This window comes from Engystomops pustulosus, chromosome 1 (genome assembly GCF_040894005.1).
Source record: "Engystomops pustulosus chromosome 1, aEngPut4.maternal, whole genome shotgun sequence".
In the NCBI taxonomy this organism is placed as follows: Eukaryota; Metazoa; Chordata; class Amphibia; order Anura; family Leptodactylidae; genus Engystomops; species Engystomops pustulosus.
In genome coordinates, this window is record NC_092411.1 from 13,598,098 (window position 1) to 13,613,480 (window position 15,383).

At 44.3% G+C, this 15,383-nt stretch overlaps 1 protein-coding gene across 2 annotated transcripts in view; it reads right to left on the minus strand.

The window, feature by feature from the left end:
• Nucleotides 1-14,410, minus strand: part of ZNF532 (zinc finger protein 532) — a 46,755-nt gene extending 32,345 nt beyond the window's left edge. The window contains exon 1 of one of the 2 annotated variants that reach the window (XM_072133442.1): nucleotides 14,313-14,410. The gene's annotated coding sequence lies outside the window, so the exon portion shown is untranslated. Of the gene's footprint in view, nucleotides 1-460; nucleotides 616-14,312 lie in introns of those variants that run through there. The other variant, XM_072133428.1, reaches the window with a different exon arrangement.
• Nucleotides 14,411-15,383: the final 973 nt, after the last annotated feature.

Consider the following 15,383-nt stretch of genomic DNA (forward strand, 5'->3'; position numbering starts at 1 on the left):
AGAAGGAGAGGGGGAAGGGGAGAGAACTGCTTTACCTGTATTTGCTCAGAATGACAATCTATATTATAGTGCGGAACATCTATTTATACAAATTGGACTTTGTTCTACATCGCCAATACCCAAAAAAGCCCCATGGTGACATTAAAGATTAGGAAAAAGTTGAAAAGGTACAAAAATCCTGACCCACTGAAACGAAATAAGAAGAAATGGCGCACAAACGGTTACAGCTTTAGTGCAGCCGTAACCTAGCAACACCGCGTTTTCCCGTAGATGACATTAAGGGAGCCAGGCACTCGTCCTATTTCTTTGATGATCCCTTATAAATGTCTACAGTGAAATCTGCGGATATAACAGCCCTCCAACACCCTGTGCCCGTCCCCCATATTACACTATGATGGTGCAATGTCAAATTTAAAGCCAAAAAAATATGTGAATAAATGTTCATGTTGTAACCACCTACCTGCAGATCTCTCCAGGAGAAAAGCTTATATACTGTGCTGGAGGAGGCTGTCATGGGAGGGAGTCCTGCGCCTGTGGAGGAAGGAAGCTGAGGCCTGGGCTGACACAAAGGAGCTGCGGCTGCCTGCAGGCCATCGCACCACTAATCAGCTTTACCTCTGCAGCCATGACCGGGAAACATGATCCAGCAGGGCGACTCGGGTTTCCAGACAAAGGGCTCTGCAGATTAGGCCTAAAACTGACGGGTTTTATTTAATTTAGAAAAACAAAAACATTTTATGGAGGTTTTTTTTTTCATGTCGCAAGTTTTTGCATATTATATGTGTAGATGGAGGCAGGATCCGATTTATTTCTAAACCTTTTTTTGCCTACTTTTTATTTCAATGTACAATTGGCTCAGGAAGGATCAGTATGGGGATAATCAAATGTAGGTATTTTTGTATATTTGTTTTTGTGTACCAGAAAATCTCTGATATAACTTGGCTCCTGACACCAAAAAGTCATCAGCGCCTGTCTCTCTGCTTTTGTTTGCCAGTAGTCATTGCAGTCTTCCCATATCCCCTGTAGTCGTAGTCAGAGGTCCAGAAGGAGTCTGTCGGAGCAGAACTCTGGCCTGGTAGTCAAACAAATACCTGCCACATAGTCAAAGCATTACCTCTCCATAGATCGAGCAGAACCAGTTGTCGGAGCAGAACCTTTACTTCCCCAGTAGTGGGAGGAAAACTTCTGCTCTCCCAGTAGGCAGGAACAGAATCTCTGCTCTCCCGGGAGTCAGAAGCAGAATCTCTGCTCTTTCGGTAGTCGGGAGCAGAATCTCTGCTCTCTCGGTAGTCGGGAGCAGAAGCTCTGCTCTCCCGGTAGTCGGGAGCAGAAGCTCTGCTCTCCCGGTAGTCGGGAGCAGAAGCTCTGCTCTCCCGGTAGTCGGGAGCAGAAGCTCTGCTCTCCCGGTAGTCGGGAGCAGAAGCTCTGCTCTCCCGGTAGTCGGGAGCAGAAGCTCTGCTCTCCCGGTAGTCGGGAGCAGAAGCTCTGCTCTCCCGGTAGTCGGGAGCAGAAGCTCTGCTCTCCCGGTAGTCGGGAGCAGAAGCTCTGCTCTCCCGGTAGTCGGGAGCAGAAGCTCTGCTCTCCCGGTAGTCGGGAGCAGAAGCTCTGCTCTCCCGGTAGTCGGGAGCAGAAGCTCTGCTCTCCCGGTAGTCGGGAGCAGAAGCTCTGCTCTCCCGGTAGTCGGGAGCAGAAGCTCTGCTCTCCCGGTAGTCGGGAGCAGAAGCTCTGCTCTCCAGTTAGCCGGGAGCAGAAGCTCTGCTCTCCCGGTAGTCGGGAGCAGAAGCTCTGCTCTCCCGGTAGTCGGGAGCAGAAGCTCTGCTCTCCAGTTAGCCGGGAGCAGAAGCTCTGCTCTCCCGGTAGTCGGGAGCAGAAGCTCTACTTCTACCCATCCCTCTTCCTCCTTTGTATTCAGAACCACTGCAGAACCACTGAATCCCACTATGCCCTCCTTCCAATTCTATGGAGGATTTATCTATGTGTATATGCTACTGTTGCCACAATACAATATTTTTTATCTACAGCCTTTGTTAGTCAAAGGATGATGGTCAAGAGGAAATCCGCTCTGATTAGATAAAACAGACCACAATTAGTATGTGCATGGAGAAAGTCACGCTGGTAACAATGTTATCTGTAACAATGTGCTATTAGAATACAAAATACAGCTGCTGTGTATTCATCCATGTCTGGTTTCAGTCCAGGCTTAGGAGTATTTTGAGTCACCTGTATTCACACCTGCCCAATTGTGGTTATACAGCAGGTTTAAATGTGGCTACTGCCTGCAGATAGACCATTATTATTCAAAAAGATAAGTACCAACACTTTAACATGACAGCATATTCTGTACTGATCACTTGCAACTATAATGCTGCCCCCTATGTACAAGAATATAACTACTTTAATACTGCCCCCTATGTACAAGAATATAACTACTATAATACTGCCCCCTATGTACAAGACTATAACTACTATAATACTGCTCCCTATGTACAGGAATATAACTACTATAATACTGCCCGCCATGTACAAGACTATAACTACTATAATACTGCCCCCTATGTACAGGAATATAACTACTATAATACTGCCCCCTATGTACAAGAATATAACTACTATAATACTGCCCCCTATGTACAGGAATATAACTACTATAATACTGCCCCCTATGTACAAGAATATAACTACTATAATACTGCCCGCTATGTACAAGAATATAACTACTATAATACTACCCCCTATGTACAAGAATATAACTACTTTAATACTGCCCCCTATGTACAAGAATATAACTACTATAATACTGCCCCCTATGTACAGGAATATAACTACTATAATACTGCCCCCTATGTACAAGAATATAACTACTATAATACTGCCCCCTATGTACAGGAATACAACTACTATAATACTGCCCCCTATGTACAAGAATATAACTACTATAATACTGCCCCTATGTACAGGAATATAACTACTATAATACTGCCCCCTATGTACAAGAATATAACTACTATAATACTGCCCCCTATGTACAGGAATATAACTACTATAATACTGCCCCCTATGTACAAGAATATAACTACTATAATACTGCCCCCTATGTACAGGAATATAACTACTATAATACTGCCCCCAATGTACAAGAATATAACTACTATAATACTGCCCCCTATGTACAAGAATATAACTACTATAATACTGCCCCCTATGTACAAGAATATAACTACTATAATACTGCCCCCTATGTACAGGAATATAACTACTATAATACTGCCCCCAATGTACAAGAATATAACTACTATAATACTGCCTCCTATATACAAGAATATAACTACTATAATACTGCCCCCTATGTACAGGAATATAACTACTATAATACTGGCCCCTATGTACAGGAATAGAACTACTATAATACTGGCCCCTATGTACAAGAATATAACTACTATAATACTGGCCCCTATGTACAGGAATAGAACTACTATAATACTGGCCCCTATGTACAAGAATATAACTACTATAATAATGCCCCCTATGTACAGGAATATAACTACTATAATACTGCCCCCTTAGTACAGGAATATAACTACTATAATACTGCCCCCTATGTACAAGAATATAACTACTATAATACTGCCCCCTATGTACAAGAATATAACTACTATAATACTGCCCCCTATGTACAAGAATATAACTACTATAACACTGCCCCCTATGTATAGGAATATAACTACTATAATACTGCCCCCTATGTACAAGTATATAACTACTATAATACTGGTCCCTATGTACAGGAATATGACAACTATAATACTGCCCCCTATGTACAAGAATATAACTACTATAATACTGCCCCCTATGTACAAGAATATAACTACTATAATACTGCCCCCTATGTACAAGTATATAACTACTATAATAATGCCCCATATGTACAGGAATATAACTACTATAATACTGCCCCCTATGTGCAGGAATATAACTACTATAATACTGCCCCTGTGTACAAGAATATAACTACTATAATAATGCCCCCTATGTGCAGGCATATAACTACTATAATACTGCCCCTATGTACAAGAATATAACTACTATAATAATGCCCCCTATGTACAGGAATATAACTACTATAATACTGCCCCCTTTGTACAAGAATATAACTACTATAATACTGCCCCCTATGTACAGGAATATAACTACTATAATACTGCCCCCTATGTACAGGAATATCACTACTATAATACTGCCCCCTATGTACAAGAATATAACTACTATAATACTGCCCCCTATGTACAGCAATATAACTACTATAATACTGCCCCCTATGTACAAGAATATAACTACTATAATACTGCCCGCTATGTACAAGAATATAACTACTATAATACTACCCCCTATGTACAAGAATATAACTACTTTAATACTGCCCCCTATGTACAAGAATATAACTACTATAATACTGCCCCCTATGTACAGGAATATAACTACTATAATACTGCCCCCTATGTACAAGAATATAACTACTATAATACTGCCCCCTATGTACAGGAATACAACTACTATAATACTGCCCCCTATGTACAAGAATATAACTACTATAATACTGCCCCTATGTACAGGAATATAACTACTATAATACTACCCCCTATGTACAAGAATATAACTACTATAATACTGCCCCCTATGTACAGGAATATAACTACTATAATACTGCCCCCTATGTACAAGAATATAACTACTATAATACTGCCCCCTATGTACAGGAATATAACTACTATAATACTGCCCCCTATGTACAAGAATATAACTACTATAATACTGCCCCCTATGTACAAGAATATAACTACTATAATACTGCCTCCTATATACAAGAATATAACTACTATAATACTGTACCCTATGTACAAGACTATAACTGCTATAATACTGCCCCTATGTACAAGAATATAACTACTATAATACTGTACCCTATGTACAAGAATATAACTACTATAATACTGCCCCCTATGTACAAGAATATAACTACTATAATACTGTACCCTATGTACAAGACTATAACTGCTATAATACTGCCCCTATGTACAAGAATATAACTACTATAATACTGTACCCTATGTACAAGACTATAACTGCTATAATACTGCCCCCTATGTACAGGAATATAACTGCTATAATACTGCCCCCTATGTACATGAATATAACTACTATAATACTGCCCCCTATGTACAAGAATATAACTACTATAATACTGCCCCCTATGTACAGGAATGTAACTACTATAATACTCCCCCCTATGTACAAGAATATAACTACTATAATACTGCCCCCTATGTACAAGAATATAACTACTATAATACTGCCCCCTATGTACAAGAATATAACTACTATAATACTGCCCCCTATGTACAGGAATATAACTACTATAATACTGCCCCCTATGTACAAGAATATAACTACTATAATACTGCCCCCTATGTACAAGAATATAACTACTATAATACTGCCACCTATGTACAAGAATATAACTACTATAATACTGCCCCCTATGTACAGGAATATAACTACTATAATACTGCCCCCTATGCACAAGAATATAACTACTATAATACTGCCCCCTATGTACAAGAATATAACTACTATAATACTGCCTCCTATATACAAGAATATAACTACTATAATACTGCCCCCTATGTACAAGAATATAACTACTATAATACTGCCCCCTATGTACAAGAATATAACTACTATAATACTGCCCCCTATGTACAAGAATATAACTACTATAATACTGCCCCCTATGTACAAGAATATAACTACTATAATACTGCCACCTATGTACAAGAATATAACTACTATAATACTGCCCCCTATGTACAAGAATATAACTACTATAATACTGCCCCCTATGTACAGGAATATAACTACTATAATACTGCCCCCTATGCACAAGAATATAACTACTATAATACTGCCCCCTATGTACAAGAATATAACTACTATAATACTGCCCCCTATGTACAGGAATATAACTACTATAATCCTGCCTCCTAGAGGTGAGGTTGTGTGTGGTGTGAGCTCTTGACCCTCCTCATGTCTGGAGCTAGCCCAGGGCGGGGCCACCCTGGGTGGGGAGATTCCCCAAGCAAGGCCCAGGCTTCCAGGCCTACACCGGGAGTGAACTCCCAAAAACTTTCTGTTAGGGATGCAAATCCCAAAGTCATGAACAGTGAAGATTGTGGACGTGATGTCGCTGTATTGGAGAAAGAGAAAGACTTGAACATGAATACTGCAGTGAAAGCAGCAAGTTCTATGACCAGCCAGCGTGGAGGAGCACAGGTGATGCAGCAGAGTGAGAGATCAGCAGCAGGTGCACAGCCCCCCACTCCTGCACCCAGACAGAGGAGAACGTCTCTGGAGAGACAGACCCTGCAAGAAAACCTGCAGCAGAGGGATGTGGTGTCCAGCATGGCCTGCACAGGCCGCACCAGGTCAGCAGTAAAGCCGCAGACTGTTACCATGAGCACTGCTAAGTGTGAACAGGCCCCTGCCAGTGCAAGCCACAAGCCTGGGAAGGAGACAGGTGCACCCAAACCATCTGGAGCTGCACCCCGACCAGCACAGCAGGGGAAGGAGACCGCACGGGCACCGGAGCTGCAGTTGGCGGAGGAGATACCGACTCTGGTAAGGAGGATGGGGGAGCTGACTAACCATAAGAAAATGCTGCAGATGCAAATTGACTGTATGTACTCTCTTAGAACTGCACACCCTGAGAGCAGCGCCCTGTATAACTCCAAGCTGCAGGGACTAGGCATAGAGCTGGCACAGGTGGTCAGGGATATGGACTGTGTCCTGGAGAGGATGGGACCCCTGGCCGAGTCATACAGGAACCAGGAGCGCTTCTCCCAGCAGAGACAGAGCTGTGACTCTGGGCCCCGGGCCCCTACAGCACAAGCTGGTTCCGTTCCCCCAGATGTCTCCCCGCGTGTTACACAGGTTCTCAGGCCTGCGAGCTTCTCGTTCCAGAAAGGACAGAGACAAGATCAGCCGCAGAACTCTGCAGCAGTCCCAGAGCAGGTGCATGGACCTGTAGTACCACAAGTCCCAGCAGTGTCTGTTAATGGTGAACTTGCATCTATGGGTCAGGGTGATGCGGTGACCCAGGAAAACTCTGTTGTGCTAGGGACTGGGGACACTGTTGCTATACCTGAGGGGTCGGGGGATGGAGGGGACCCTCAGTCTATCTGGGATGTGCAGCCTCCGCAGGAAAACATGGATGGGGGGCAGAGGGTTATACAAGATAATGTGTGTGACTTCCCCCCTTTAACATCAAGCCCCTTAGTAGAGTCAGGTCCCTCTAGATCAGACCCTCCCCCCAATTCCCGTAGTGAGCCCCGTCAGGAACCTCCTAAAAACGCCTGGAGCCGCGGCGCTCCCTCCTTCACCTCCGGCGCGCACTACTCCGGGCAGGCGTTTAAGAGGAGGAACGTGGTGCGCTTTAAGACCCGAGGCACCAAGGATGATCTACCAGATAGGAGGTTTGTGGTGCGGGATCTCCTGTGCAGCCAGATGGGGTTCACGCCTGATGATATCCTGGCGGTCATTAACCTGCCAGACAGACAGGGCTACGATGTCAGCTTTAAGCTAATGTCAAGTCTGGATAGGTTCTGGGATAAATTCCCCCGGCTTAGGGACACCGACGGCTGGAATAAGTTTATTTTTGTCCCCATATCCAGGCTAGATACCGTGGTAGTTAATATAATATTCTGGAACGAGTCTGTTCCTCCCCAGGATATTCTGGTGTGGCTTAGGCGCCATTGTGATCTGCTGTCTGACCTCACTAAGAACAGGGACACTGACGGTATCTGGACTGGAGGGTGGAAGGTGCTGGTAAAACTGCGCCAATATAACAATATCACCCTGCACCTCCCCAACTCCTTCTATATAGGTAGAGAAAAGGGCGTCTGCTTCTATCCCGGACAACCACGAAAGTGCTTTAGGTGTGGTAAGATCGGTCACGTGGCCAAAATATGCACAGTGGCAAAATGCAACCTGTGTGGGGAGGTCGGCCATCTCAGTGCCACCTGTGAGACAGTCAGATGTAACCTCTGCGGAGAGATGGGCCACCCACACAAGGATTGCCCGGAGGCCTGGCACAACATCGCCAGGGACTTGTCAGATGATGAAATGGTGCAGGAGGCAGATGCCTTAGAGGAGGAGGCCTTGGTGTCAGGGCAAATTCTGACCAGGCGGGAGGTACAGGAGGGGTCAGGTGAGACAGTACTAGAACCCCAGCAGTCAGACAGCAATCAGGGGAATATGGAGATGGTCACTCGGGGCCAGCCTCAGGCAGCCACCTCTGTAACACTATCTGAATTTGAGGAGTCAAAGAAGAACAAGAGGAAAAAAAAAGATAAATCCTCTCGTAAACCTGAGGAAGATTGTAATTTAGGCCCAAAAACCAGGAGAAAAGCCAGTGGTGATGCCGGGGTCATGGTCCTATCTAACAGATATGATGCTCTGTCAGAGTCGGATGGGGATTATGAGAGAGAGTTACAGCGCATTCAAAATGAGTGTGAGGTGGACACAGGGGATCCTCCAACTAAAAAGAAGCCCCCTCCTGTAGAGGCTGCTGAGGAGTCAGACATGGAGACTGGTGGAAGACAGGGGGAGGATGACTCTGACTCATGATGATGGGGGTCGCTGCTTTGCTTATTTTGGTTATAATGGCTGGGTTCTCTCTAGCAGTTGCTTCTAGCAACGTCAACAGCATTAAAGTAAGAAGGACCAGACACGCTGTATATGACCACCTAAGATATTTGGACGCGGATGTCATCTTCCTGCAGGAGACCCGTCTGACCACCTTGGGGCATCTCCGTGAGGCTGAGCGTGAGTGGCGGTCTGGTCCTTCTTACTGGTCACTGGCTGTGGAGCCGTACGCCGGGGTCGCCATACTGTTTAACACCACAGACGTGACGGTGCACAGGCTGACGGAGGTCGCTATGGGGAGGTGCCTGGTGCTGGAAGTGACCATCCATGGTAGGCGGCTCCGGCTGATCAACATCTATGGCCCACAGACAGTGACAGAGAGAATCCAGCTGTTCAATGAGGTGAAGCAGCATTTATTTACCTCGATCCCTGTAGTAATGGCGGGTGACTTTAATGTTGTAATGACTTCAGGTGACCGGTCCTCGGGCAGAGCAGTGCTTAGAGACTCCAGGGTCCTACAGAGCATAATATCACAGGCCCATCTACGTGATGTATTTACCTTGGACGGGAGGAAGCCTCGGTACACCTATACGTGTGCTGACAGGCACAGCAGGATCGATATGGCATTTGTGAGTCCCTCAGAGAATGTTAGTGGTATAAGCGAGAAGGTCGTCCCATATTCTGATCATCTTGTCCTACTGTTTCACCTAGGAGCCACTAACCGCTCGGATATTGGTCGGGGGTTATGGAGGCTCAATTCCAGCATCCTGGATGATATCTATGTCCAGAATTGTATCCACTCCCTTTTTCAGGACCAGCTCCAGAGAGTAGACTTCTATGATAACATATCTGACTGGTGGGAGAACGTCAAGGAGGAGATCAGGTCCCTCTTGAAGAGACTGTCAGTGAAGAAGGGTAAGAGTAAGTACAGCCAGTATCTCAAGCTGCGGAAAGAATTGGAGTCACTGTATTCGGCGGGCGGGGATGACAAACAAAATATTGACCGACTGAAATCTGAAATAAAGCAGTATCAGTACAGCCGCTACACGTCCCTGGTAATAGAAAGAGATTACGGAAAACTGGGCGTCCCTGATCCGTATGAAAATTGCCGGGAACGTATGGCCAAGAAATTGATCACAGGTCTCACTGACTCCCAGGGAGTTTTACAGGAATCTCGGGAGGGTATCCTGGGGGTGGTGAGATCCTACTATGCTGAGTTATTTCAGAAGAAGGTTTTGGATAAAGAGAAAATGGCTCAATTCTTGGAGGCAACTCCAGGCCCTGACACTAGAGATTTGGACTTTTTTCCTTTGACAGCAGAAATAACAGAGGAGGAGGTTAAAGAGGCCATTGATAAGTTACATCTGAAGAAGGCACCAGGACCAGATGGTATTACAGCAGAATTCTATAAGAAGTTCAGAGACCTCTTGGCTCCAATCCTTGTGGATGTTTTTACTAATTGTTTAGAAAATCACCTGATGCCTCCATCCATGAGAGTGTCCTCCCTTATTCTGCTGTCCAAAGGTAAGGAGCCTAGTGACATCAAGAACTGGAGGCCGATCGCCCTCTTGAATGTTGATAGGAAAATTCTGGCAAAAATTCTATTTTCTAGGTTAGTCTGTTTGTCCCCGACACTGTTGGCAGGCTCTCAGTACGGCACAGTAAAAGGGCGGAACATCTCTGGAGCAGTCATCTCGATAAGGGAGATGTTTGAGAGATGTAAAGCTCTGAGGTGTGGGAGATATGTTGTAGGTCTGGACCAGGCTAAAGCCTTTGACAGGGTTGACCACGATTATCTATGGGCAACTTTGTCAAAGTACGGTATTCCGGGACAATTTATAGATTGGCTGAGAACTTTGTACAGAGAGGCTGAGAGCTTTCCTCTGATCAATGGTTGGCAGGGGGACACTTTCGGGGTAGAGGCTGGGGTGCGACAAGGTTGTCCTCTGAGTCCACTGCTGTATGTGTTTGCCATAGACTTGTTTCTGCGATCACTGCAGCGGTGTGATTTTCAGGGGGTGCCGGTCCCCCATTGCTTGCCTTTGAAGGTAGTCGCCTACGCGGATGATGTGACTGTGGTGATATCTGAACCTCGTGAGGTGGAGATGTTGTCTGCAGCCATCAGAAGTTACTCAGAGGCCTCCGGGTCTCTGGTCAACCTTGAGAAGAGTCAAGCTTTCTGGACATTGGATGCTGCTCCTGGCTTTGATCTGCCACAGTTCGCCAAGGCCTCCACCCATATTAAAATCCTTGGGGTGAAATTTGGGAGGGAAGATAATGCCAAGCTAAATTGGGAAGAGAAGTTGGATACCGGAAATGCAAAGGTTCAGCGATGGAAGAACTGGAGGCTGACCTATAGAGAAAGGGTTACTCTGATGAAGACTTACCTGGTCCCTGTCTTCCTCTACGTCTCTGTCGTCTTTCCTTTGCCAGAATCTTTCTCCGCTAGGCTTTTTAGCCTGTTCTTCCAGCTTTTATGGGGGAACAGGTTGAACCCAGTAAAAAGAGGGACCACCTACCTGCAGAGGAGAGAGGGTGGGCTGGATATGTTAAATCCAAGGGTCTTTTTTTGACTCCATGTTTCTGAAAGTTAATTTTGGCTGCCTGGACTCAAATAACAGTCTCCTGTGGGTAAGTAGTGTCAGGGACTGGATATTGCCTTTTGCAGAGTCTTGGATGCGAGGCGGCAGTCTCAAGAGGGGTCGATGGACTCCTGGCTTCCTCCCCCAGTATCTGGAGTATGGTCTCAGGTGTTTGAAAAAGTGGAGAATAGATAAGACATATCTGGAGAGTAGGACCAGGAAAGACCTCTATACCAGTGTCTGTAGATCATTCTATACATTACAGCCAGCTCTGAGGGACTGCACAACGGCCACCCTGCAGGAGAGTCTGAGGTTCCTTAATGGACCGAGGCTTCCAGCCAAATTCTTTGACATCGCCTGGTTGTCTCTGCATGGGAGGCTTTTCGTCAGAGGAAATTTAAAATTCCTGAGCGTCTCTGACCGTTTGTGCCCCTTAGGATGTCAGCAGGAGGAGACTATGCAGCACTTTACCACCGAGTGCCAGGGAGGGAGGCGGATATGGCAGGAGGTGTCCCGCATGTTGAATATACCACGTCTGCAGTCTCTTAGATACCCAGATATAATCTATGGGGTAACATCACACATAACGGACATTGACCGGGGGACCATGTACCTCATTATCACCATCATAAAGTATTACCACTGGCACAACAGGACCCGAGTCTCCATCCACAATGAGACCTTCCAGCACATGACCGCAGTCACACTGATCATGTCTGAGCTCAGGTGGATCAGATACATAGAGATAGGGAAAAAAGATGAGAATAGGAAGTTATGGAGGAACATAAGTCTATACTGATGCATCATGTAATTCTGTTTATTTCTGACTTTTTTCCCTTAAACCAGTGATGGACATTTAAGTTATTACAAATGTAATTTTGATATATGATTTATTGTAAATTCTGATAATGTATAATGTATTTTGTTTGTTTTTACTAATAAAAATTGCCTCCTATATACAAGAATATAACTACTATAATACTGCCCCCTATGTACAGGAATATAACTACTATAATACTCCCCCCTATGTACAAGAATACAACTACTATAATACTGCCCCCTATGTACAGGAATATAACTACTATAATACTGCCCCCTATGTACAGGAATATAACTACTATAATACTGCCCCCTATGTACAAGATAAGGAAACTGATTTAATATAATCTGATTATGATTAAGAGGAGTGATTCCTCTGCCTTGCCCCATTGGGGATGGCATCTTGATGTAAGATTGATCAGTGTGTGATGGTATCGGGATAAAGCAGAAGTCTGGATTGTACATTTTAGATGTGTTGTACTTGTAATTGGTCCATTGCATTGCTAACACAGCAGCAGTCAACTGAAACAAAGTCTAAAATCAGACAATGGCCCAACAGTTGCACTAAAAACAAGCTTCATGAATAAAATGGCAACATGGCTTGATGGTTACTTTACTTTGGTTTGTTTTACATAAGGCATTTGGCTTGGTGGTTTATGAAACAATCATACATGTGGCAAATTGCTTCATGGTTGCAGAACATTCTAAGATGAAACCATTAAATTGGTGCTTAAAGTCTTACATCAGGCAACAGACATGGTGATTACAGCACTGGGATACGTGAGGCAACTGGTTTGGTGGTTACAGAACAATATTACATGAAACCATTGACTTGGTGGTTACAGACAATCCTACATAAGGGACTGGCTTGATGCTTACAGTATTGTTTTAGGTGGTGGTTGCAGTACTTTGTTATGTAAGGCAACTGGTTTGGTGATTACCTTGTCCCTATATAGGCACAAATAACAGGGGTAGCAGTAGAGCAAAGTAATTTTATGTTTATCTGCAGGACAAGGACCATTTTTACAGTAGTGCAGTGTTGGTGTATCCCTGAGGGGTGCACATGGTGTCACAGCACACAGCTAATGGATAAAATCTGGTCACAAGTCACTCTTCAGGTCATAAAGCCCGTCTGACATTGTATCAGATAGACGATGTTTACCATGTCAGATCTGGGACCTGCTATTATCCTAGGTCACCAAAGTTTAACTCTTTAACTACTGTCTTTCTAGCATCATATGGCATGCTTTTGGCACTCAAACAGATAATAATAATAATTCTTTATTTATATAGTGCACACAGATTACGCAGCGCTGCACAAAACATGTCAAATTGGTCCCTCTCCCCATGGGGCTCACAATCTAAACAACCTACCAGTATGTTTTGGAGTGTGGGAGGAAACCGGAGGACCTGGAGGAAACCCACACAAACACAGAGAGAACATACAAACTCTTTGCAGATGTTGACCTGGATGGGATTTGAACCCAGGACCCCAGCGCTGCAAGGCAGAAGTGCTTCCCACTCACCTACCGTGCCGCCCTATGTAACCTTTGGGTATATGTCAGTCAGGGGCGTAACTAGGAGAGGCAGGACCCCAAAGCAGGCTTCTCAATGGGGCCCTCTAACCCCGTAAAAATATACATATTTGTATACTGACACATAAGTTACAAACACACACAGTAGATACACATGCCATGTATATACATACATACAGTATATACACCATATAGGATAAGCATACATGCAGTAGATACACACCATATATACATACATACAGCATATACGCACATACATACAGTACCATATACACTTGTACATTATATACACAGACATACAGCATACACACGTGACATATGCACACATACATACACCAAATATACACACATACAGCATATACACACCTATAACTCAGATGCTGGGGCCCCCTGACACAGTGGGCCCAATAGCAGTTGTTATGGCTGCTACCCCTCTAGTTACGCCCCTGGCTGTAGCACCAGCAGAGGTAAAGTGTAACACATCATATTATAGGTGGCAATTCACACAACACAATGGACACCTGCCAAGGGCGTCTCTTCCATACATAAATCTTACATAATAGCTGTAAAGTTACACCAAAGGATTTACATACATCATAAATAATTACGGTAGTACCTATATATTAAGGTGTCAGTGCGTCCCCACTCTTTAGTGGTACATGCCTTGCATATCCCTTACCTGGGAGTACAATAATGTCCAAAACCGATGGCAATCTAGTAAACGTGGATGCATTTTCAATAATGGTCAAGTGCTGACACTGAAATACTCCAGAAATAGCTCAAAACTGGAGACAGATGGAGCTACAAAATTCACTGCTCAGACACTGCCCTCTGGTGGTCATCTGCAGCATGACAGTCTAGTTTATCTTTGGCTCTGTGCAGTATATAGTATATATATATTCAATTATCATAATGAGCAGCTCCAGCAGTAGTGGGAAACTGGATGCTATACACCCTGGAGCATTACCACTTCAGAAAATAACAATTGTCACATTTTGTGCAAATTTTTTTTCGACGTTTTTAATCCACAGGGGGCCATTTATCAAATAAATTCCAAAAACATTTTGTCATCTTTCAATCCAGGCGCTACACAGATGCCTCCAGTCTGTCCCAGTCACAGCAGTGCTTGCCCATGTCCTACTGAATATAGCTTAAACTAATCACCCTCATCCACAAAGCTCTGCACAATGCTGCACCCCCTACTTCTCCTTCATATCTGTCTCCCCTGTGCTCTTCTAGTGATCGAAGATTATTCTCTTCTTTAATTCGATCCTCCCACTCACATTTCCGAGACTTCTCCCAAGCTGCACCAATTCTCTAGAATGCCCTACCCCGGACTATAAGGCTAATGACCAACTACCAAAGGGTCAAACGAGCTCTTAAAACCTATCTTTTCAGGTAGGCCTATAACATTCAGTCATGAGTAAGGGCTGAGGATAGGCTGAAACATGTGGACTTTTTAATTGTTTGCAACTTTGGACGTTCCGTATGACGTTTCAATAAAGTCTATTCACACCAGACACCTCCAGGCTGAAAAAAACTAATTTTTTCGGATTTATGCAATTGGCTCCATCAGCAGAGCTTTCCGTGCCACTGACCACTTCACTGTCCACTCCTTTATGTTATCCTATGTTACCCCTGCATCTTCGTAGATTGTAAGCTCTTGTGAGCCTGACCCCTATCATCTGTACAGCGCTGTGCGATCTGATGGTGCTATAGAAGTAAAGATGTATTATTATGATATAGTAAC